Source organism: Nothobranchius furzeri, chromosome 15 (genome assembly GCF_043380555.1).
Source record: "Nothobranchius furzeri strain GRZ-AD chromosome 15, NfurGRZ-RIMD1, whole genome shotgun sequence".
Taxonomy (NCBI): domain Eukaryota; kingdom Metazoa; phylum Chordata; class Actinopteri; order Cyprinodontiformes; family Nothobranchiidae; genus Nothobranchius; species Nothobranchius furzeri.
In genome coordinates this window covers 48,522,662-48,547,986 of record NC_091755.1, presented here as the reverse complement: position 1 = coordinate 48,547,986, position 25,325 = coordinate 48,522,662, and the positions used below count along the sequence as shown (strand labels likewise).

General features: G+C 42.0%; 1 protein-coding gene and 1 non-coding gene across 2 annotated transcripts in view; one reads left to right on the top strand and one right to left on the bottom strand.

Annotated features, from left to right (window-relative positions):
- Positions 1 to 25,325, bottom strand: part of klhdc8b (kelch domain containing 8B) — a 125,209-nt gene that overhangs the window by 73,860 nt on the left and 26,024 nt on the right. The gene's annotated exons all lie outside the window — the stretch shown is intronic.
- trnac-aca (transfer RNA cysteine (anticodon ACA)) lies at positions 15,863 to 15,935 on the top strand. Its single transcript has one exon. It is a non-coding gene; the product is annotated as a tRNA-Cys (tRNA).

Below are 25,325 nucleotides of genomic sequence, written 5' to 3'. Positions count from 1 at the left end.
TTGTGTGGGCAGTTCCTGTTCCTGTCACCCAGCATGGTGAGCTCTGGTAGCCCATAATAATCACCTGTACACCTGAGAGGCTGCTGCTTGTTTTTCTGTCACCTGTCATGAACTGGAAAACTAAAATAATGACTCTTTTCAAAACTTTACTTGTCAGTAAAAATAATAACTCAAACACTGATTTAACGGACGTGTCGCCCTGTCTCCACCTCCGGGTCTGTGGGAGGAAAACACAGATTTCACTTAGGAATGTTGCTTTTAGCAAAGAAGGCCGCCAGGAGGAGTAAATACAGCCGAAAACAGAAATTTTTTTTACACGTTACCAGGTGAGTAGCATCAAGAGGCCCAGACTTCCCTCTCCCCAGCCACTTGGGCCAGCTCCTCCGGGGGAATCCCAAGGCGTTCCCCGGCCAGGTCCGGTAAGAAGTCCGCTCGGACAGCTTCTGGCGTTTTTAAAAAGTATCCCAGGGGCACGGTAAGGGTCGGAGGTGTTTAGTCTATTTAATTTCTGACTTTATAAAATGATTTCTTCGTTTTTAGTGTGAAGTAAATTCCGACGAAGTAAAATCCAAGCCGATCCCGTTCATTTTGTTTACATTTGTTGCCTGCCAACATGGCGTCTACTCTCTGAGAGTCACGTGACGTCCGGAGCTCTATTGAATCTTTGAAGCTAGAATTGCATAATGAGCCATGATCATGCTGGGTTTTATCTCGTTAGGAAGAATGTCTGACAAAGCCAATCTAAATCTTTATCAGATGGAAAGCAGCTCAAACAGAGCTTGTTGTATTTAAGGGGTTTTCATTGCCTAAATGAGGTTTTAGCCTATCCTCTTTATGCATTTATAACAATGACAAAAGGAAAGCCTGTTAAAGTTTATCATGCAAAATCCACTAAATGAGTTTCTGACCATGTTTAATTGCCGTTTCCTTGTGAGAAACACCCCTAAAGTAGTTTTTGGGTTCATGTATGCATTTTCCTGTCTCTGCTACAAATGCTGTACACAACAGCTGCAGGCAGCAGGATGGGGTTCTTGCTGCATCTTCACGATCTGCTCCTCCTCCTAGAGTCCAGATCCCTCCTCTGCTGGACTGCAATTACTAACTACCGGTCTCTTCATGTAGCTAGCAGGAAGCTGAGTCACCACAGTTGTGAAGAAACAATTTCTTACTTATCTAGTCTGCACTTTAAATACTGCCTAGAACTCCAAAGAGGATTTTTGTTAGAGAGGAACAGGTTCCTTGACTGAAGAAGTGTTTAATCTGTAGAAATGGTCAGATTTGATCTTCAGGAGCTCTAAAAAAACGAGCCAGAATGTGAATGTTGTTTCACAGACTGCTTGTTGAACCACCACCAGAACAGAAGTGGGTTTTCAGACGAGTTACTTCTTCAGACCAGCAGCATTCAGATGTTAGATCCGCGCTATATAAATAAACTTTTACTTACTTACTTACTCGATGGATGGGCGGGGGCAACGAGGGCAACCAAAATGCTAACTGCTGGCCGCTAGATGAATGGCTCAAGACTCAACTTTTTAGTATAGCTTTTAAGTGATTATGATCAATTTTAGCCAGTTTTTACCTTTTATTTATTTATTTTTAACATATATTTTATCAGTGTTTTATTACTTACTACTCTTAATTAAATAACACATATTTTCTTACATATTTATTTTAACTTGTAATAATTATTAGTTTTAACCAGTCTTAATAGTTTGTTGTACAATATTTTATAAATGTAATTATATGTTTCTACTTGGTCATCTTTTATCACTGTGTTTTATTTAGATTTTATTTATCAGCTGTTTATGTTTAATTTGTTTCTTAACTGTTATCTTAGTCTCATTAGTAAACTAGTGTTTCCTCTGTGGGGGCCGGTTGCCCCGGGGGCAGCGGTGGACTGTGGCGGCCGGGGTGCTTCCCATGTCTACTCTTGCCAAGGCTATTGCTGCCAATCTTGGTGCCCCTGGTGCAGTTGGCTCCTTTGATGGTGTTTTCGTCTTCTTTGTATCTACTACATCTGCACTCAGCCAGCTGCCCTTTCTCTATTGTGTGTGTGTGTGTGTGTGTGTGTGTGTGTGTGTGTGTGTGTGTGTGTGTGTGTGTGTGTGGGATTTCTCATCTGCTTGGGATGGGATTGAGGGTGGGAGGAGGGAGAAACAAAGGGGATCTCTTATGTGAATTTGTGTGGGAGGAGTGGGAAACCGACTGCTGTTTGGTTGTTTTTAATATTGTAAAGCGGTTTGAGCTGCATTTGCATGAAAAGCGCTTCGTAAATAAATTTAGATTGATTTTTTTTTTTGATTGATGGTTGTAAAGTTTACTGGGAGAGTGCAAGGGTCGAACTGGGACAATAATTTAGGCTGGAATCGGCCATCATCTCAGCTGCCTTGTCTGCATTTGAGGTGTGTGTGTGTGTGTGTGTGTGTGTGTGTGTGTGTGTGTGTGTGTGTGTGTGTGTGTGTGTGTGTGTACGTTAGCGGCTCTGCCCTCTCGGTCTGCCAGACAACGCCTCCTTGTGGCGCATTTTTCAAACAGGAAGTGGTAGCGGAGTTCGGCTCTGGTAGGGGGTGACTTGCTCTTTAAATAGATACAACTCTGAAGCGTGCGAGGACTTAGTCCTTTGTGGTTCAAAAATGCCAATCTTGGCCAGTTTGGCAGGCGTGGCTCAAAAGTTTTCGCCAACATTGGTTTTTATCAGTAAATTTATTTTCCATGGGGATAAAAACTCATTTACTTTAATTTTCACTAGAAAATGTTATCGCTTATAAAACTGTTATTGGCTGCCAACATGACCATATTTGTTCCTTAATTAGGAAATGATTACATTTGTTTACATGGAAGTGTGTGGAATTAAAACACATGCTGCAGCCCACCACTGAGGTGATATCGTCGTTTTTGGCTCATTTTGTATTTCTTGTACATGTTAAGTGAGAAAATGGGTTTATTGGGAGATTCAGAGAAATTCTAGTCCACGCTGGAAGTATTGAATAAAAACGTGAGCACCATCATTTGAAGATTGAGCGCAAACTTCACCTTTCCCTGATTTCATTTGATTTACTGTAATAAATGAGCAGAAACAGCCTCACATGCATCATCTTACCCTTTAAAACGATTGAGAAAAACCGACGTGTGTTTAATGTAGGTCTCATTTGTTCAGGGACATTAATTCTCTAAATGAGGTCAGTACATCTTTGCTGGGACTGCAGCATTTATTCAAAATCGTAGTAATTGACATAACCTTTAGACCTCCACGGCAAAGATGGAACACCTGTTAGGAAAATTATTTTAAATCACTGCAAAGCTATTACACGTGATGAATCAATTTAAAAATGAGTATGTGTTTTAGAAAATCCACGATGGTATAAAAATATCACCAAAGTTATTCTGTGCCATGTATTTGCATAACCAGGGCAGCGAGTTTTCTGATGGTGATGTTGTTGTGTCAGCACTGAGCAGCTCCCGTCTTTTTACACCTGCAGCAAACAAAGGTTAAGTTGGTGTGTGGTTGGGACCTCCTGCTTAATGTGCAGCATGCTTTCACAGCTGCAGGGGTTAAAGAGAAAGGTCACGGGGTTGGGCAAAAGGGTTCAGAGTCACCTGCAAGTCGCTTTGGACAAAAGCGTCTGCTAAATACATAAACATAAACACAGTGGAGTGTTTATGTGGAGACAAGAAGCAACATTTATTCAACTTTATGCAAAAATACATTGTTTTTAAAACCTCGACTGTGGTCTGATGGGCTCAAATTTTGCCTTTTGGTTTATTGGTCGTCTTTTATTTATGTCACTCATGTTCTGTTTCGCCCTGCGGTGGATTGGCGACCTGTCCAGGGTGCATTGGCACCATCCCCCCCTTCGACCCTGAATGGAAAAGCGGGTATAGACGATGGATGAATGTTCTGCTTCTTCAGACCCAGTGTTTGGTTTTAGTGGGTCCTAGGGCTGCACAATATATCGTAAATATATCGTTATCACAATATCAGCATGCACAATATGCATATCGCAAACAACAGATAAATATTGCAATGAATGATCAGCTCAAATGTTTGCTACACATAACGCATTCTGTCAATCAAATGGAAGCATGATGTTTTTTTTAACAAATCAAATAGAGCTCTTCACCCATTTGGCCAGTTGGATGAGTTCTCATGTCCGTCCCAACACTTAATTTTGATGGTTAGCAAACACCTGAGTTAGCTTTTTTCTGCTCTTTCTGCTGATTCTGCTTTTCCTGGCATCCACTGATTGCCTTTTTTGTTCATTTTGTTTTCCCTTTCCTCACATCTTTTGCTTTTCTCATTTTTATGATTTTTTTTTGTCATTTTTTATGTATTTGTCTTTGATTATTTTTGTTCCTGAGTTAAGTTTGTGTTTATCGCAAGTAATATAGTCATCGCAATATTAATCACTGTTATCGCACATTGCAGGTTTTATATCGTGCAGCCCTAGTGGGTCTACACTTTTAAGTAAGGTAAAATTGTACATGAAAGCCCATTTCACTGAAAAGTCACAAATTGCTTCGCAGCTAAAATGCACAGTAATGGAAAAATAACAGGTATAAAAGTCTAACAAAGGGCGTTTTGTACTAAAAGTGTTTTGGTGTGTTATTCTGTTATTGAAGTGATTGTGGAGACCTTTTAAAAGTTTGGATTATGAACCTGAAAATGCAAATGGGGAAGGAACTGCTGGATCAAGGCAGTGATCCATGCAAAGTTCTAAAATTTGAGGCCAAATTCTTCAAGTGAATTCTAGATCCGACTGGTGGTCAGTGTGATGCGTTCTGAGATGTTCCTCTGATGAAAAACTCAGTTCCTCATTAACGGTTTTAGTTAATAGACAAAGCCAAATCAAAAACTACACTTCTGAGAATCAACGTTCACCCAATTAGAGCGGTGCAGTAATAAAAACTTCAGTTTGTTGGATTTTTACTTAACTTTGGGGCCAGACAGAGATAATTTCCTCTCTGTCTTACAGTTTGTTGGTTCACAACTTCTCAAAATCCCAATAGTGGACATTAATCTATCCCAATCCGTGCTGATTTGTCCACTCTCTCCTTGATGGCATCTATCTTTTGTGCCAAAGAATGAATCTCTGCCAAAGTCCCAAGCTTACGATTCATCTCGACAATTATGTGAGTCTGTGAATTCACAGAGCGGTGCAAACCATCTCTGAGCTCCGGGAGCAGGCCAGTATTCCTCGACAGCTCGTTAATTTTACGTAAAGCCAGGAAGCCTCCAAGACCAATGAGCAGGAAACCTGACACCAACACCACGAATATCCACACATCTTCAGAGTCCTCCACAGACAGCTGAGATAAACAAATCAAGTTCCACTGTTTCCAGGAGTCCATGATGTGTCCAACTGGGTCTGTCCCGGAGGGGCATCCAGGAGCCCCTTCTCCCTTTCTCATCGTTGAAAAATTTTTTATCAACCATTTTAGTGATTTCAGTTTCCAGTTTCCAGAAAAAATGCAGAAACAGCCGTGCACCCAGCACACAGAGACAGACAAAGACCTTGAGGATAAGACATGGAGGAGAGGAGGAAAAAAGTGTCTGCACGCTCCAAGAGCCGGAAGAAGGAACTAAGAAGCTTGGTTATTCAGGAGGGGCTTGGAGTAGACCCGCTGCTCCTCCACATCGAGAGGAGCCAGTTGAGGTGGCTCGGGCATCTGGTCAGGATGCCTCCTGGATGCCTCCATGGTGAGGTTTTCCGGGCACGTCCAACCAGGAGGAGACCCAAAGGTAGACCCAGGACACGGTGAAGGGACTATTGGGCCATTCCCATCTGTACCGGGTCGGCCCGGGCCGGGTAGCGTAGGTTGTTTAAATATCTGGGTTGCCTGGTATTTTTCCGGGCCAACCAAGGCTCATTTTCAGCCCTCTTTTCGAGGGGGTCTGCTTCAGGCCGACCAGAGCCAACACACCCACTGCTGACAGCAAATTCACACCTTCCATTAGAGCAAGCGTCTGATTGGTGGGTAGAATCAGCCCACATCGGCTTAAGGCAAGGATGTGTGGAATCAACCGGGCCAGGCTGGGGCCGACTGGGGCTACCCGGTAAAGATGGGAATGGCCCATATGTCTCTCACCTGGCCAGGGAACGCCTTGGGATTCCCCCGGAGGAGCTGGCCCAAGTTGCTGGGGAGAGGGAAGTCTGGGCCTCTCGCCTTAGGCTACTGCCCCCGCGACTCAACTCTGGGTAAGCGGATCAAAAAGGATGGATGGATGGATTAGTGGACTACTAAGTCTGGACTAGTCATTATTAAGCTAGTATTAGTTGCTTATTACCAATGCTGTAGTTGTAACATTAACAGGCCATAAATGAAGAGTTTCATCTAAATAAGCCATTCATAATGGTTTGTTAACCAAAAGTAAAGGGTTTGTTGCTGATTAATGCACAAACTAATCAGCTCTAGGGCTGCAACAAACGATTATTTGGATAATCGATGAATCGGATGGGGTCTCGACACGATTAATCGATTAATCGGATTACATGTGGAAATTTTTAAAAACTGCTAGGGAAACGTTATTTCTCTCCTTCCTTCACTTTATTTAACATAACATTATTAGAAAACAGTTCAATAGCAGAAAAACAACATGCCATCACCTAAATTGTCTTATAAGGTGTATAGACAGAGACCCTAAGCTACACCTATCTGTGACCTAAAATGCTTGGTCCAATTAAACAGCTTAAGGGCAATTCTCATCTGTTTTGTTTGATCTCATCTGTAGACATTTATTATAACTGGGGATGTCAAACAACTAATTTTTAAATGTAATTAAACATAGGCTGTGAATTAATCAAAATTTATCACTATTTCCAAAAATGACTGAAAAAATAAGTTGTCCCACACTCCATGGAAACTTTCAGAGAATCCACAAATAGTGGCTTTCAAATGGTTTTGTTACTTTCTGCAAGTTTACAAAAGAAGCAGATGAGACAGCATGTCTGATAATTTAGTTTTTCATCTGATAATATTAGAACATGTCAGTAATGCCTGAGGGGCTTTTATAAACACTGTATAACTAACACTACTGGAGAGGGTATGTATTACACAGAGGCTTCTGGGGAGCCCAGATATGGGGGGGGGGGGGGGGGGGGCATTTTGCCTTGGCCCCCAAAATGTCTTGAAACGGCCCTGGGTGTGTGACTGAGTGTTGAAGGAGATCTGAATAGTATCAAATTTATAAATATTACATGTGTGTAACTTATTGTTTTATAGGTAAAAACATGTAGTGGAGATAAATCTACCAACATTTTACTTTTCAACACTTTGTTTTGTTTTCTTGTTTTTATTTAACTATTTCCCTGTCCTGTCTGTCTCTCATCTTCCTGCATCTCCTCTAAACTCTCCAGAAAAACTGCTGCCTGGATTCTTACTTTTTCACCTCATCAGTTACTTCTGTGCAGATCAAAGGGATCTCCTGACCGCAAAGCGCAGAGCGCGTTTTCGATGCTGCGTCAGTGAGGTGAAATCACCGCAGCACAGGTGATGAGCTCCGCAGTGGCAGAGCGCTGCAGGCACAAATAAGACAGAAAATAGAGAACATGTGCAGACATGAATGATCGTGTGCTAATTATAGTTTTTTGGTTGCGCCACTTTGAGAATGGACCGTGCGCTGGAAGCAGCTGCCTGGATCGCTGCGCAGCAATGCGCTGTGCCGCTCTCTGCTCAAAAGAGTCCAAAATGATATAATATAGAAAACTTTTTTCCGGCTCCCCGGATGTGTAGGATATACAGCTCCCCCATAATTCGATCCCTGCTCCTGGATGAAAAGCCGGACATTTTCATCAATACAAGAACCCGGAGTCCGGACGCCCCGGACAGAGAGTGAAAAGTGGACATGTCCGGGGAAAACGGAACGTACGGTCACCATAGTCCTCATAAAGCGGGAAATTATAGATACAGTATTGTGCTCGTGCCCTGGGCCCTTTAGAGTTCGTGGGCCCTGGGCAATTGCCCAGTTAATCCGGCCTTGGGTGGAACCGGTTCGCAGCAGCGCGAGTCCCCCCCGCTCATAAGCGTCGCGCTCACGACTTTAGACTCTTTTTTACGAGTTTAGGGCATGTCTAGCCTGTGTAATAATCCGGGACTTGGATGAATCACTTTTGAAAAGTTTTTAATTTACCCGGACACAGAGTTCTCTCCTTCCTCGCTGATGATCCCGACATGCTTGCGTTTAAGACGCTGCATCATCCCGTGCCATGCTAAGTCTGACCTAAACGTTGCAGGTAACGCATGTCTTCACCTGATTTAACTGAAAATGCCCCCAAACTTAAAAAGCTTTTACTTTTTTGACTCTCGCTGCTTCTGCCATGTTCCTCTTCCAAACAACTGCCGGCTCTCCCTCGCGCTGATCTGTCTGCGCGCAACGGCGGGCGGGAAGGGGGGGCGCTTTTGGAAGAGTTGTGCGACACAACGAATCGATGACGCAATTCGTTGCCAACGCTTTTAGTAATCGATTTTCATCGAATTTATCGATTCGTTGTTGCAGCCCTAATCAATATGTGGCTTTTAAAGAAGTAATTCAAGGGGAACATATTAGTGCTTACAAGTGGTTAATTGATTGTTGTTTAGGCTCTGGATTTTGGTGTTTATTTACATAATACCACAACATAATATTTTTGGTTATTAACACAGAATAACTATTCCCCTTGAATTACTTTGTTAAAAGCCACATATTGATTTGAGCTAATAGGTATGTGCATTAATCAGTAACAAACCATTTATTTTCGGTTAATAAACCATCATGAATGGCTTATTTTGATAAAACTCTTAATTTATGGCCTGTTAATATTAGAATTACAGCATTGTTAATAAGCACCTAATAATAGCTTAATAATGACTAACTCAGACTTAGTAGTCCACTAATATGCATATTATAATATGCGTCTTCTTCCGGCTCTTGGAGAGTACAGACGCTTTTTTTTCTCCTCTCCCTCCTTTCTTATCCCAAGGCTCTTTTTTCTGTCTTCGTGTGCACTGCGCTTTCTGCATTTTTTTCTGGAAACTGGAAATGATTAAAAATGGATCTGGTCAGTTGGTCTCTCAACGCGATTGACAAAATTTTTTCAACGATGAGAATGGGGGAAGGGGTTCCCGGATGCCCCTCTGGGACAGAGCCAGCTGGGTATATCGTGGACTCATGGAAACAGTGGAACCTGATCTGCCTCTCTCAACTGTCTGTAGAGGATTCTGAAGAAGTTTGGATATTCATTGTTTTGGTGTCGGGATTCCTGCTGTTTGGCCTGAGCGGTTACCTGGCTTACCGGAAAATTAACAAGCTTCCGAGGAATATTGGCTCAATCCTGGCACTCAGGGATGGAATGCATCGTGCTGTAAACTCTCAAACTCATAATTGTCGAGATGAGTCGTAAGCTTGGAACTTTGGCTGAGATTCAGGCTCTGGCACAAAAGGTGGATTCCATCAAGGAGAAAGTTGACGGATCAGCACGGATTGGGATAGATTAATTACGCCATTATTGGATCTAGAGGGGTTGAGGACCAACAGAACAGTAAGGCAGAGAGGAAATTATCTCTGTCTGTCCCCAAAACAATTCTTATCTGAATCTAGTGCCCTTGAAGCCTGTGAGGGTGAAGTGAAAACTCCTCAGTCAGAAGAAATGTGGACTGCTGCTGTCGCTATGGAAACCCTTTCTCCCTATCCCAGCCTGGGCAGGACTGTGACCGGTGAAGGCCGTGGAACCGTATCTAGGAGTCACTGTGCTCTCTAACCCATTATCTCCCTCCCCTGTCCAAACGGAGGTGATGAGCGCTGCTCCATGCAGCTGCACGCACTGAAGTGAGGAGAGTCCCAACCCTACCTCCCCACCTAGTGGATCCTTATGTTGTGTAATGTCTGAAGTCTGTGTGCATTTCTGTCTGAGGTGTTTCTTGCATAGCAAAGCTGCCCTCCCTGTGGGGGGTAACTCTGAAGTGCCTTTTTTCCCTCCCCAAACTCTATCCTCATATAAACCCTCTTGATTTATTACAGTAGCGCGACTCGGGTTGCGAATGACCACAGTCACCAATTCTTGTCATGTGTCTATGTATGTATGTCTGATCTCTGAATTGTGTGTACTGAAACTCTAATTTCCCTCTGGGATTAATAAAGTATTTTTGAATTGAATTGAATTGAATTAATTGGCAGCTAATTAATGGTTAATTTGTGTTCCCTAAACTAAAGTGTTACCGTAATGGTATGTGTGTATCATTTATTTTTTCCAAGACATTTTCCATCTAATCTGGGAACATTTCCTAAGTGGAGAAATTCTTTCAAATTAGCAAAAAAGTATCGTAAAATTTACTAAATGACAATCAGTATTTTGTATTTTTGCGCGATTTTTATTCTAAACAATAGAATGTGTAGTAATAACATTTTATTATAATCAGTTGTTTGTTTGTTTTTTGGGAGAAAGTATACCAGAAAACTAAATATTCAGAAACAATTCCTTTAATTATTATCAATGAAGTCCAACGAATCCAAAACATCTTTGGGGAAAAATGAGTCCAAACCAAAGAAAAAAAGAATGAAAAGCTCAGGAAGCAGGAAGTTAAATATTTTCTAATGAAAACCTTTTTCTGATTTGAAAATGTGAATTTTTCTAATAAATCAAGATTTCATTCATTAGTCCTGTGGATCAGCCTTCACTATAATAACAGTCTGCTCATCATCACTGAGCATGCTCAGAAGACACTGAAATAAAAACCTGTCCTTGTGGACATGCAGAGGTGTCGGGCCTCATTAGACACCTCATGTCCCCAGCAGCTTCCAGCCTGACGGCCACTTTTCCGCACCCTTTGTGTCCCTGACTCATTCCTCCACACACTTAACCAACATCTTTCCTCCATCCGCTGTAGTCACTTCCTACACCATGGGCTTCCTTTGCTTCCTTTCATGCCTCCTTTCTGTTTTCTCCCTGGCTCTCAAACCCTCGTCCTGCTAGAGAAGCAGAGAAATCTTTGATTTACCATCTAAAAAGTCAAATGAAAGTTGTGACATGCCACTGTGGCACACTAAAACAGGGCTTATAGACAACAGAAAATGTCATTTATCACTTTAGTAAGTTAAAGAGTTGTCTCCAGCTCGCCGTTTCCCGCAGCTTTTTGTGCTAAAAGCATTAAGCATTAATAGTTTTTAGATGAAGTCCTGCACAGTTGGGCTAAATCACTGTTTGGAAAAGGCGGCATGGGAATTCTGCCAACATTACTGCCCTGATAAAGAAAAAGAACCGCCTCTATAGCCTCTTTCTGTACTCGCACTCATTCATTTCTGAATGAAGCAGCCTGCGTGTGTGTGTGTGTGTGTGTGTGTGTGTGTGTGTGTGTGTGTGTGTGTGTGTGTGTGTGTGTGTGTGTGTGTGTGTGTGTGTGTGTGTGTGTGTGTGTGTGTGTGTGCGTGTGCGTGTAGGTGTCTGTTCGTGTGTGTGTGTGTGTGTGCGTGTGTGTGTTGTGTGTGTGTGTGCGCGCGTGTGTGTCTGTGCGTGTGTATCTGTCTGTGCGCGCATGTCTGTGTGTGTGTGAGTGTGTGTGTGTGTGTGTGTGTGCGCAAGTGCGTGTGAGAGTGTCTGTCTCTGTGTGTGTGTGTGTGTGTGTGTGTGCATGTGTGCATGTGTGTGTGTGTGCGTGCGTGCGTGCGGGTGTGTTGTGTGTGTGCGCGTGTGCGTGTGTGTGTCTGTTCGTGTGTGTGTGTGCGCGTGTGTGTGTTGTGTGTGTCTGTGCGTGTGTGTGTTGTGTGTGTCTGTGCGCGTGTGTGTCTGTCTGTGCTAGCATGTCTGTGTGTTTGTCTGTCTGTGCACGCATGTCTGTGTGTGTGTGAGTCTGTGTCTGTGTGCGCGAGTGCGTGTGAGTGTCTGTCTCTGTGTGTGTGTGTGTGTGTATGTGTGTGTTTGCGTGTGTTTGTGTGTGTGTGTATGTGTGTGTGTGTGTGTGTGTGTGTGTGTCTGTTCGTGTGTGTGTGTCTGTGTGTGTGCGCGTGAGTGCGTGCGTGTGTGTGTGTGATTTACAATGCACATTATTAACATACACGTCTACTCGGCTGTGTTGTGAACAGGAAAAGTGCTTTGAGTCCTAGATTCTCCCTTCTTCCCACTTTTCTGTCTCCATAAATTCATGTGTGTATCTGTGTCACTCTTTTAGATTTTAGCCAATCAGCTTGTGGTTCCGGGCCCCCCTCCCCGTCTCTTCCAGTCCACGACGGCGGTGCACGCTGCTGCTCGTGACTTCTTTGCAGTGTCTTCCTTGCAGGAAACTTACAATGCAGATGAGTGCAGAGAAGAGCCATAAGAAAGCACCTGGTGCTTCGCGAACTGATGATGAATGTGTCGAACTCTGAAACAAAAGAGTCATAAACCTAATTCATTGATTCAGAAAATCCAGTTGAGGACAAAAGGGGTTCTGGAGGTCACCCGCCTCAGTCTGCAAGGCCAGCGCTTTGTGTGTTTTACTGTTGACGGGATGATTGATGGTTCGCTCACAAGTTCTGTGGAGGAATGAAAACTGGTTTTACAATAAACACGAAGATGGACTCGCTCCTTCCTCACGCCTGGCCTTGGTGGATGCCAGAAAGACTTAAACACATTGGAAACCTTCTTCTTTCCTGATGAAATTTCTAATGACCCATGCCTGTTTTGTAAGTGGCTAAACTAACAGAACTGACAAATGGTCCATTTTTCTCCATTTTATATGATATTTATTGTATACATTATAAATGTTTTACTTGTTATGACTCCCTTCCCTTTATTATCTTGCAAGCCAAACACCGAGTCGACTGCATCTTCTACTGTTATTGTTCTTTAAAGTGACAATGACATGAAAGGACTCAGATGTTCCTTTAATACAGTTGGAGTGCGACTAAATTCCTTACGAGTTGTTTTCAGCAGAAAAAAGATCCCGGGCTCCTGTTTCAGGAAGAAGACGTTAGTAGGAAGAGTGGGGTGCAGAAGTCAGCAGGAATTATGTCTTACTCATTAATGCTCATTATAAGCAAACATCTTGCCTGTGATTGGCAGCTAATGCAGGAAATGCGGATAGAAGCGTGTTTCACCTTCTGACTGCTTGTAAGACTCATGTAATCATTCAAGGATCAAAAATAACAGGTAAAAATCAGTTTCTCAGTGAACTTGCTCTTTAAGCTGGAACTAAATGAATTCAACATTAAAGTGGAATGAACGTTGATGATCCTGCAGGTAGGACACAGGCCATTTATAACTAATCAACACTTAAAGAACAAAACGTGGATTATTTAAGGTTTTCGGCTGAGTGGCTCATGTGTTCTGCTAATTTAAAAGTCAAAACGAAAATTTATATTTTGGCCCAAAAAACGCAAAACTGTAAAAAAATAAAAAAATAAATAAAGTCCCAATTCAGTTGTTTTCTTGGGTGCAAAATAATTGTTTTAAGAGATAAGTAATGACGATGCTGATCAATGCAAACACTCACGTATAAATGTGGCCCGGGGGGCGGGGGGGGGGGGGGGGGGGGGGGTCATAACACGGTCCCTTTCACACCGAGGTGGAACTAAAACTGACAGTTTGTGCTCAGTATGATGCATCCGATGTAAAAATGCCCCTAAATCGAGTCTGAAGCACCTGTGCCCCTCCGCTGTTGTCACCTGACCCCATCATCTGCCAGCCCAGCTGCTCCTCATGAACGTTGCTTGTGGTGTCTTCATCACAAGACCTCCATCAGTCACAGTCAGCTGGATCACCTGACCCCCTGAACCAGTTCGGAGGAACATCAGTTCCCTTTCATTCGGCACCTTGTCTCTCGTCTCGCTGATCTTTGACCGGCAGGTCAATGCATTTAAAAGCAACACTAAGCAGTTTTTAACACTTTAACCAGTTCCTTAAAAAGTGGTGTTTACCAACACGACATTAACAGCCCTCTGCTGACCAGAAGCAGCGCATAACAGTTCAGTGGACCAGGTACCCACAGGCGGACTCTTTACCTGCTTTACGGCTGTTAGCCATTTTCCATGCTAAGCTAGCAGTTTCTCGCCCGTAAATAAAAAACACAAGAAGAAGCTTGCTTTTCTGTTGGCATCGTGGTGGAGCCTGGAAGTAAAAGTCACAGAGTAACGTCTTTGGAGGCGAAGCAAAGAGCTAACATCAGAGTGAACATCGGCTCAGCCTTCGCTAGTTTGAGGGAGCTAAAGGAGGCTACAGAATCACTGACTAATGGTGACCTGGCTTTGTTGCAACTGGACTTGTAAGTAATATCTTTTAAATTTGTAGCTTATTTAGTAAGACTTGGCTTGTGTTAGTTTGAGCTCGTTTATGGTGCTAGCTACAGCAGGCTGCTGCAGGGTTGTTTTTTGACCGTTGTAATTCCATTTTCCACCAGTGGGGGGAGATGCTGTTTGGTGTTTAACTCAGTAACAAATCACCACCCTGTATAACTCCTCGTGCACACTGATGCCGTAGCTCCAGTAACCAGTTATGGATTTTTCTGATTTATTAAACATGATCAATCATCCAGATCTCCTAGTATTTTTATAAACGTATTTTTAAAAGGATGCTGTATTTTATCGTCACAGGCTGCTATGATGAGAAACTGAGCCGTGTCTGCTCTATCTGATGGTTTAAGAATCTGATTAATGGTTGCTGGCAGGTTTGAGAAGTCCCAGCCAAAAATCTCCAGGTTCTCCAACATCTGTCTTAATCTCGGACACGGAGAAGCAGCCAAACGACGCATCTGTCATCCAAACAGAACACAAGATGGAGTCATGGAAAATACAAGGAGAGGACGAGAAAAATGACTAGAGATTACTCTGTAAAGGATAGATTATTTAAAAGCAGTTTACTTTGGTTTTATCGGTTTGTTTTCCTCTTAAGAGCCAAAACGATTGATGACAGAGTGAAAAGTTTTAGGAACATTTCTGTAATTCTACAAGGAATGAGTCTGACATCAGGACGTCTGAGGAGTATAGAGCCAAGGGCGCCCCAAAGGGGTGGCCAGGGGTGGCCATTGCCAACCCTAGAAAATTGCTGCCCCGCCGCCCCAGGAAAAGCCAGTGTTAACAAATCATATTAATGTTCAGTCAAACCATATATTGATCTTGTTTATTCAAGACATAATTGTAAAACAAAATACAAATATTACAATTAATGAGTAAAGAAATAATCAGGATAAAAGAAATACATGTGTTTCTGCTGCTCACCATTTTTAAAAAGTTTACATCTCTATAGTTTTTAACACAGCAATTGGTGTATTAACCTAAAAAAATACATTTTAAAATAAAATTATGGATAAAAGTTTAAAATCTTAACTCTCGTTTATAAGGCCCTCCAGGGCAGGGCCCCCTCATACATTACTGCGCTTTTGTAAAGGTATGCTCCATCTCGGTCTCTTCGCTCAGCCGAGCAGGAACTTCTGGTGGTCCCCCGGTCGAAATTTCGATCAAGGGGTTGTCGTGCTTTTTCTATTTTGGCTCCAACTCTGTGGAACGAATTGCCACGGAGCATTAGGCAGGCACCATCCCTTCAAGTCTTTAAGTCTCGTTTAAAGACTCATTTTTATCTGATTGCGTTTGAGCGCTAGGGTCATTTGAATTGCCCTAACATTATGGTTTTAACTATTCTTCGTTTTAACCCAGATACTTGATTTTATTTTGTCCGACATTTGTTTTTTAATCGATTAGTCTTATTCCGATATCTCTTATCTGTAATAGTGTTTGCTTGATATTTTATGATTTTATGTTTTTATCCTGCTTTTATGCCCATGTACTGGGAATGTTTTTCTTTTAATGACGTTGTTCAGCACCTTGGGCTTCCGATAATGTTGTAGAAGGTGCAATACAAATAAAATTTGATTGATTGATTGATTGATTGATTGATTGATTGATTGATTGATTGACAACATAGGGCCAGTGGCGCAATGGATAACGCGTCTGACTACAGATCAGAAGATTCTAGGTTCAACTCCTGGCTGACTCCTTCCTACCATAGCTGGCTCAATATAAGCCTGACATTGCATTGTAACTTCAAACCATTGTTGTGGTCTTGACTGGAAGCCACCTTTGATTTAGGGCTGCATGGTGGCGCAGTTGTTAGCACTGTTGCCTCGCAGTACGAAGGTTGCAGGTTCGAAACTCGGCTGCGGCCTTTCTGCGTGGAGTTGCGTGTTCTCCCCATGCATGCGTGGGTTTCCTCCGAGTACTCTGGTTTCCCTCACAGATCACAACATACCCTATAGGTTATAAAATGTAAGTCGCTTTGGATAAAAGCGTCTGCCAAATAAATAAACATAAACAAATAACTGAAATGTATATTTCTAAAATGTTTGTGTTTGTAAAATTTCTGTTAAATGTTTTGGATACGTATTGTTATTTTAATAAAAACTAATAGCTAATGGAGTTTCCACTGCAGAAAGACGCTAATATGCAAGTAGGTTAGCGTTCTTCTTCTCATCACCAGAATCAGCCTACATAAATGCTCGATTTTGACTTTGTAAATTTAATTCTGACAAAGTTCACACAAAAGCCAAAAACATTTGACATATCTGAAAAAAGCAGAAGGCATAATTAACATGGAACCAGAAAGAGAGCTGTAGTCTGCTTTTTTCAGAGCATCATGGTAAAAAATGTATTCATCTCTAACTGCAAAGCTTATTTTTCTTTATCCTTACAAATATTCAAGTAATTGCTAAAGCTTAAATGATCATAATTGCTTTAATTATATAGTTTATTCCACTTAAATGTGAAAAGAGTCACACTTGAATATAACCTCTTAATGTTAGGGATCAAGCAGATTTTGGGGCTCTGAAATATAAACTATAAAAAACAGGAGAAATGGTGCTAGAATGGTCGTACAGGATGGAGACCGCTGTGCCGGTGTCGGTACAGGATCTGCTCGTGTGCAAGATCGGCTCGGGGTCCTTCGACTGCCGATGACGTCAAAGTACGGCAAACCCACTCGGACAAAATACACTATACATCTATACTGTTGGAAAGAATTTAGCAGTTTCGTTATTAAAATAATGTTTCTTAAGACGTAAGTTTGTGTTTATAATGGTATTTGTAAAATAAAACACTATATTGTATTCATTATGTTGAACTCCTCTTTGAGCACATCCCTTGAAGGATCATAGGTATTAGCAACACCTGTGAAATTGTATTTGCAGGAAAGAAGTGTGTCCAGTTTATTGAAGTATTTTGTGTTTAGTTTTTCCACAAGCAATGCGTAGTTCAGTTACGCTCATAGCTGCTAGCCAAAACTCGAGTTAAAAGTTTTCTGGCTTTACTAAAATACCTGTCTGTACTTATTTGATTGATGGTAGTTTTACTTTCTATTAGACTCCAAATGTAATCATTTGGCACGTTTCTAATTCATAATTTGTAAGAATGTAATCGGTGATATTAGCATTAGCATTCCTATGGGTTTTTCCACGTATATTAGCATTGCGCTAACCACTGGCTGCCAAATTGCAGCCTGTGCGATTAGAAAATCTCTTTGTCACATCGCAATTAAATTGCACATGCAGTTAATCGTTCAGCCCTAATATACATGCAGCTCTATGCTTAAAGTGTATTTTCAAAGAGGTAATGGTGGATTTCTTTGTAAAAGTTGTCCATCTTTCCAACAGAAAAATTTGCCTGGACCAACGTAACGTGATAACAACGTAACGTGATTACATAATTCCGTAAGGTTCATGTTCAGCCAATCAACTACTTTGACGTCATCGGCAGTCGACGGACCCCGAGCAGATCTTGTACAGACACTGGAATATTCTTGTTCTTTGGGTGATGAGTCACAGAGTGCCCTCTTACCCTTTTCTCATCTGTCAAAATAAAAGACAGATTTCAGATTTTTCTGCTGCTGTAAAAAGAGTCGCTGTCAGAGAATATTCCCCTAAAGAAGCCGATGCTTTTTAGTCAATGCTGGACATTTGGAAGACTTCACATGTGGCATCATTTGTCTGGTACTAAGACTGGAGCTGTAAAATTTTCTTGTTTTGGTTCTAAATCGATATTAAATAAAATCTAACAGGGATGCACCAATGTGAAAACGTAGGCCAATATCTACATTAAAATCGCTGTTACATCTGAAAACCAATATTTACCAATATTACAAGTAAGAAAATAATGATTCGCTGAAATTTCGCAATATTTTGTGTTACTGAATCGATGCATATTGAGGATTAGCAAGCAAACATTTTATTTCTTTTGTGTGGTACAATTCAAAGAATGGGGTTTCATGAAAACACTGGATGTCTTTTAGAAGCATCTGATCTGAGTTTTCAACTAAGTCCTGTTTAAAAATTGCAAATATTGTCTAACTTTTAGTACTGCAATATTTTGTATCATCTCTCTTGTATTGAGATATATATTGTATCGGCAGATTATTGTCAATACACACCCCTATATCTATATGTATGTACATATAAATAAATAATAGGCACACCATACACATTTAAGCTTCTAAAACTATAACCCCGTCATCTGAATCTGGCTCCCTGCTTGGTCTTGGCTGAAGAACACAAAACTCCCTGAGGATTGAATACAGACATTCGCCTGATTCTGTTCTGTTGAATCTGCATATGTCTAATCTCGGGACAGGTTGTTCTGAAACTGTAATCTCATTGTACGGGGACGCTGGTTTAATGACAATAAAAGCTTCTTTAATCTTGAACCTCTGTCACAATGCAATTATGCATCATCACCCCCCACCCCACTCCCATCCCGAAACCGATACACAAGCGGAAACAAGAAGGGAACATCTGTTAATATCCGACAAATACCAGTATGTTGTAAAATGACTAACATCGACCAACACCGATAATAATGCAGATTTATCTTGCATCTCTCAGAAGTCTGAATTGGGTTTTGGTCTTCTTAAATTTAAACAGGCTGCTTGAGTCTCAAAGGATGGTTTACAAGGCAGATATTAATAAACAAAATATGTCATTAATTCATACCAAATTGTGTTTTATTACCCATTTACTGTAAACATTTGGTTTTTATTCTTTAAACGGCCTTTAAACAGTATCTCCAGCATGTGGTCCAAGGGTGTTTCCATTTAGGCTGAGTAGCTGAACTTCAACTTGAAGGTCACTCTCTGAATCCCTAAAGACAACTCATTTCCTCCATTACTGCCTCCGTGGTATGTCATAAAATGTGACGAAAAAATGTAACATCGACTGCTAAAGAACAAAGAGTGTTCAGTGTCTGCTCAGTGAGCCAGAACATCTGAGGAACAAGTCTAAGGAGCTTTGAAAGAATGAAGAACTACCATGACCTGGATGACTGAGAACCTTCACAGACATCTGAGGAACAACGAAGTGTGAGGAGGTTTACTATTAAAATGGTAGCGCTGTTTTCGTACGAAGCATTCCAAACGTCTACAAAATGTGGCAAAGCCAGCAGATGATGGATGAGAATAGAAAGAGACATTCTCTCATCAAAAACTGGAGAGAGATGGAAAAAAACAAGACACATCCCAGCACTCCGAGCATCCCGGTTGATTCTATAAATAGTGGGTGTGTGTGTGTAAGTGTGTGTCATTCGCTTTCATAAGTCAGTTATTTGTGGAGGCTGTGAAGAGAATTCAACCGCCACGTCGCCTAAGAGCTTTATGGACCACAAAACATGGGATTGTGTAAAATAAAATGCTGACATGGCGACTTCGTGTGTCTTCTGACATTCTGCTCATAGTCACAGAACAGCAGAAAGACGGTTTCTCTTCTCTCTCCACCAAACAGATCCACCAGGGTTCAAGCTCTGCATTATTCATCTGACGAGCTCCTCATGCGGTTAAAACTCACTGGTTCATCAGTGGACGTAGCAGCACACACTCTCTGGTTCGGGAGATGTAATTTAGCTCAACATGTTCATTTGTGAGGAAGACAGACATTTAGTCCACTGGTGCATCTGCAGTAATGATGTACACCAAAATAATAATGTTCAGTAAAACTAACTCAAGTGATCATGAATAGGTTGGATGTAAATAAATAGGGGTTCTTTATTAAAGTACTCCAAAAAGATCTAATGGATGGATGGGTGCAGGGCCAGATTAACACTTTGTTGTACCCTGGGCAACAATATTCAAGGGCCCCATCATCACGACCCAAGGATCACCATAATTTGGTCACATACAGAATATTTTACTGTAATATGCAGTAAATATACTCAATACTTGAATACTGCCTGACATCACGTAACCCGCTCAGGGTAACCTTTGACCCACCTCATGTGGACTGACCAATGAGGTGAGGGTCTTAACTTGAGGCCCTCTCAACCGCTCTCAACTGACGTTCAAAGTCATAGGCAGCGAAGCGTCTCTGTGCAGCGCAAAAGCCCAGGTGGACAGTTTGTTTAATATAGGGTGACCATATTTCCATTTCCAAAAAAGAGGACAGGGGATCTGTGCCTATGACGTCACACTATGGCAACGCCACACAAACCAGGTTGGGACCCATTTTTTGTAAGAACCAAATTAATATCAGATTCTGCCAATAAAAGGGCTCTAAAACAATTCATATGTAAATATTTTTGCATATTTATGACAAAATCTCATTTTTCTGCTTTAGCGCTACAACAAGGTTTTATTAATAACAAATTATTATACCTTTTGTTTTACTACAGCATCAGTGTCATTTTGCGTTGGCCCCCCAAAATGCCTTGAAACGACCCTGGGTGTGTGACTGAGTTTTTTAAGGTGATCTGAACTTTGTCAGATGTATAAATATTACATGTGTAGAACGTATTGCTTTATACAGTAAAAACGTGTTGTGGAGATAAATCTACCAACATTTTACTTTGTTTTCGTGTTTTTATTTAACTATTTTCCTGTCCTGTCTGACTCTCATCTTCCTGCATCTCCTCTAAACTCTCCAGAAAAACTGCAGCCTGGATTCTTACTTTTTCACCTCATCAGTTACTTCTGAGCAGATCAAAGGGATCTCCTGACCGCAAAGCGGAGAGCGCGTTTCGATGCGTCAGTGAGGTGAAATCACTGCAGCACAGGTGATGAGCTCCGCAGTAGCAGAGCGCTTCGGGCACAAATATGACAGAAAGTAGAGAACATGTGCGGACATGAACGATCGTGTGCTAATTATAGTTTTTTTGGTTGCGCCACTTTGAGAATGGACCCTTTAGAGTTCGCGGGCCCTGGGAAATTGCCCAGTTGCCCATATAGTTAATCCGGCCTTTTTTGGGTGTAACTACATGGTTTCTACGCCTAAGTCAATTTCAAGGACTTTCAAGGTAAGGTGTTCCAGATTTTCCAGCCCCCCTCCCCAGTGAGTCGTGAAGGATGGCTGCTTATACTGAGCCAGGATTCTCTGGAGGTTTCTTCCTGTTAAAAGGGAGTTTTCCTCTCCACTGTCGCTTTATGCTTGCTTGGTATGAGAATTGCTGTATAGTCACTGACACCAGTCAGTGACTTGATGCAATTTGCTGGGTTCCTTATATAGGAAAATTTATTTCTGATTGGCTTAATGAACTGACCTGAATTGGAATTTTTATTATGTGAAGTGCCTTGAGACGACTCTTGTCGTGATTTGGCGCTATATAAATAAACTTGAATTGAATTGAATTGAATTATTCATACATTCATTAATACTTGAGCTCAAAACTGCCATAAAATGTGTTAATAGAACCCAAAATATGTTTTTTCATGTTAAAATGCTTTTTTTAAATTTCTGCCTTAAGTAGATGTGACAGTGTAGAGATCATTTCTGGGTCTTGCAGGGTTACATAAATAGGTGCATAGGGCTCTTTTAGGTTTCCACAACCCCCCAAGGCACTTTACAACACACCCAGTCAACACACAAGCACACACACTGGTGGTGATGCCCTGACAGAAGCGATGCACCACCGGTCCCTCCGACCACCTCCAGAAAGCAAGGTGAGTTAAGTGTCTTGCCCAAGGACACAACGACTGTCACAGACTGAGCAGGACTTGATCCCACAACCCTATGAAACAGGCATTTAACTCATCCGCCACCATCTCGCTGTAGTAGTGAAAGTATTCTGGTACTGTCAGAAAAAATCCTGCTATTTCCAGCTACACCCAGCTCCCCTTCGCTGGTTTTTCCTGCTCCCTCTAGACGCTGGTTCAGGTAGGCGTTGCTTAAACTCACTGTGAGTCCAGGTTTCACCAAGATCTCCTCCCAGTGGGACACGCCTGAAACACCTCCAGTCAGAGGAGTCTAAAAAGGCACCTTTACGAGATGTTCAACTGGCTCCTGTTGGCGCAGAGGAGCAGCGAGACTTCAGAGATTCTCATCTTTCCCTGAAGTGGACTCGCATAACCAAATCTCAAAGCTTTGCTAACAAGGAGTGGGAAACCCATTCCAATCCATGCATTCTTGGTATGGGATCGTTTTGATTTTACGGCAGAGCATGATGCATGACTTGCGATTCTGTGCACGGCTACAAAGCAGCTTAGAAAATATGCAGCTGTGCAACTTTGATGATCTCCCATCAGAGTAGACAACAGTTAGAAAATAACCAAGAAAAAGTTATTGCTTTTATTATATCAAATAAGTGGCTATGAAAAAAAAATTGTTGCTGTTGGAATATGCTTCTGCTACCTGAAAACTAACCAACGGTTAATAACTTCTTAAACTAACACTAAGCCGTTTCCTGCTCCTCCACCCTACTGGTTGAAAGTGAAATTACAACTAATGTAAACAACCCTGCTGCATGCATCTTTTGGAATCCTAGGATGTCCAAGGAAGGTCCCGCCTTTCTCACCTCTGATTGGCTGGAAGGGCTCTCCTACCATTGGCTACTTCATTTAAGAGGAAACGGTTTTCCCTCGCTGCAGGTTTTTATGTTTACGGTCAGATCGAGTTTTTTTTTAAAGAAAATATAAACTCATCGCTGAAATAAACATCCTTTCCTGTTTTGCAACAAACAGAGTTTCTTTCATGAAAGAACCTGAAAACATCAAATGTGAACTTGTAATAAATCTTGTTGCATTTTATCACACTGTAGACTGACCTTCTATCTGTTGGCTCTATTGAGGTAATCTTATTACTTCATTAGGGTATCCTATGTCTTCACTTTAATAGGTTAAGGCTGTTTACATGTTAGAGCACATCTCTCACCATCAGATTAAATGTGTATCAATTAATCAAAAATTAAGTTCAAGCTGATCATGATTTAGACCTATTTTTCACCGGTTTTCATTATTCTAGTAAAGAAACAGACCTGATGCACACAGCTAGGCAGAATAGGGCAGTTTTATTAAATGTCATACCCAGGTAAGGCACATAATGCTTGAAAGCCACGAGATATAAAGTAAGTCCAACAGTTTGATAAATGCAACAAGATTATAAATTCACATGTTACATTTTCAGTTTTTAATGAAAAATAAAACTCTAAATGTTTTGCAAAACAGGACAGAATGGTTATTGCAGCGCTAAGTTCACATTTTCTTTACAAAACTTCCAAAAACAGCTTTCTACTAGTGGCAGAAGGACAGTCTGCACTTAGCAGGACAGCCGGTTTGCTGCTAAATGAAATAGCCAATCGCAGTAGAGCCTTTCTAGCCACTCAGAGGCGAGAAAGGCGGGATCTTCCTTGGACCTTCTAGAATTCCAAATGATGCCTGCTGCAGCCTGCTGTAGCTAGTGCTAACAATGAGCTAATGCCAACATGAGCAAACCAATACTAAAATGAACCACAAAGTAAAAAGATCCACACTGTTGGACAAAAACTCTTACTTTTACTTCCAGGCTCCGCCATGATGCAAACAGAAACAATCAGCAAACTGAAAATGCTAATCGCTAGCATAACAGCTAACAGCTGTAGAGCAGATAAAGAGCACCCCTTAGAACGTCTCCAAAACTGCTGAAGTCACCAATGTGTGATAACTAATGGGACTTTAACTTTAAAACAATGACTTTAACACGTAAATTCTAAACCAAAAACATACGTTTCTTTTTACAAAGCATCACCTTTATTTCCTGCGTTTTCTGCTCATCAGCTCTTCAAAGGCCACAAGACTTTTTCAGAGCAACTCATTTTTTTTTCTTCCACTAACCCACCTTTTACATTTTAAAAGCTTCCATTAAGTTTTATATTGATTTTTTTTTCAAGATATGGAGAACTATTAGCCACATTTTCACTTCAAATATGTACTCTGTTGGAATCATAAAAAACCTAGATAAGCATGACCCTGAAAAATCCTGATCAGAGGACTTGCTGTTCACACGAGAGGATTGAGAGGCTCTTTGAGCCAAACCAACTGAACATGAACCCCAAAAATGTTTCCTTAACAAAACACATCCCTGCCAAAGCACGGACCACAATCAGACAAACGTTCTGGCTCCAAGAACTCACTCCTTTAAAACCTGAGGCCAATCCTTTAATATGTGGGCCTTTTTATGTTCTCTATTGTCTAATAAAGTGCTGGATAATAATAGAGGTCTAGAGAGAGTTTAATAAGCCGAGGAATTTAAAACCAATACAAATTTGATTAAATGTGAGTTTCTATTCTTTTGTTACCAGTATTGCAACGACTGGGTGTGTTTTTATTGCTAATTTAATTATTTAATGGATTTGTGAAGATTTTCACATGAGGGAGGATTTGTATGCATTAGCAGATCATTTATGTCAGAGTCAGAGTTAAGTAGTTAACTCCTCCTTGAACCGTCACCTTATCGTGGTGGAGGAGTTTGAGTGCCCTAATGATCCTAGGAGCTATGTTGTCTGGGGGCACTTAGTGCCCCTGGTAGGGTCTCCCATGACAAATTGGTCTTAGGTGAAGGGTGAGACAAAGAACGGTTCGAAGGATCTTTCATGGCGGTTAAAATGAAGAGTCGGAGTACCCGGCCCGGAGGGTTACCGGGGTCCCACCCTGGAGCCAGGCCTGGGGTTGGGGCCCGTGAGCGAGCGCCTGGTGGCCGGGCTTTCGCCCATGGGGCCCGGCCGGGCCCAGCCCGAACCGGATACATGGGCTCGTCCAACTGTGGACCCACCACCCGCAGGAGGAACATGAAGGGTCCGGTGCAATGCGAATCGGGTGGCAGACCAAGGCGGGAGCCTTGGCGGTCCAATCCCCGGACAAGAAAACTAGTTTTTGGGACATGGAACGTCACCTCGCTGGCGGGGAAGGAGCCGGAGCTTGTGGCAGAGGTTGAGCGGTACCGGCTAGATATAGTCGGACTCACCTCGACACATTGCATTGGCTCTGGAACCCGAGACCTGGAGAGGGGTTGGACACTCTACTTTGCTGGAGTTGCTCCGGGTGAGAGGCGGAGGGCTGGGGTTGGCTTTTTGTTAGCCCCGAGACTCTCTGCCTGTGTGTTGGGGTTTACCCCGGGGGACAAGAGGGTAGCTTCCTTGCGCCTTCGGGTCGGGGAACGGGTCCTGACTG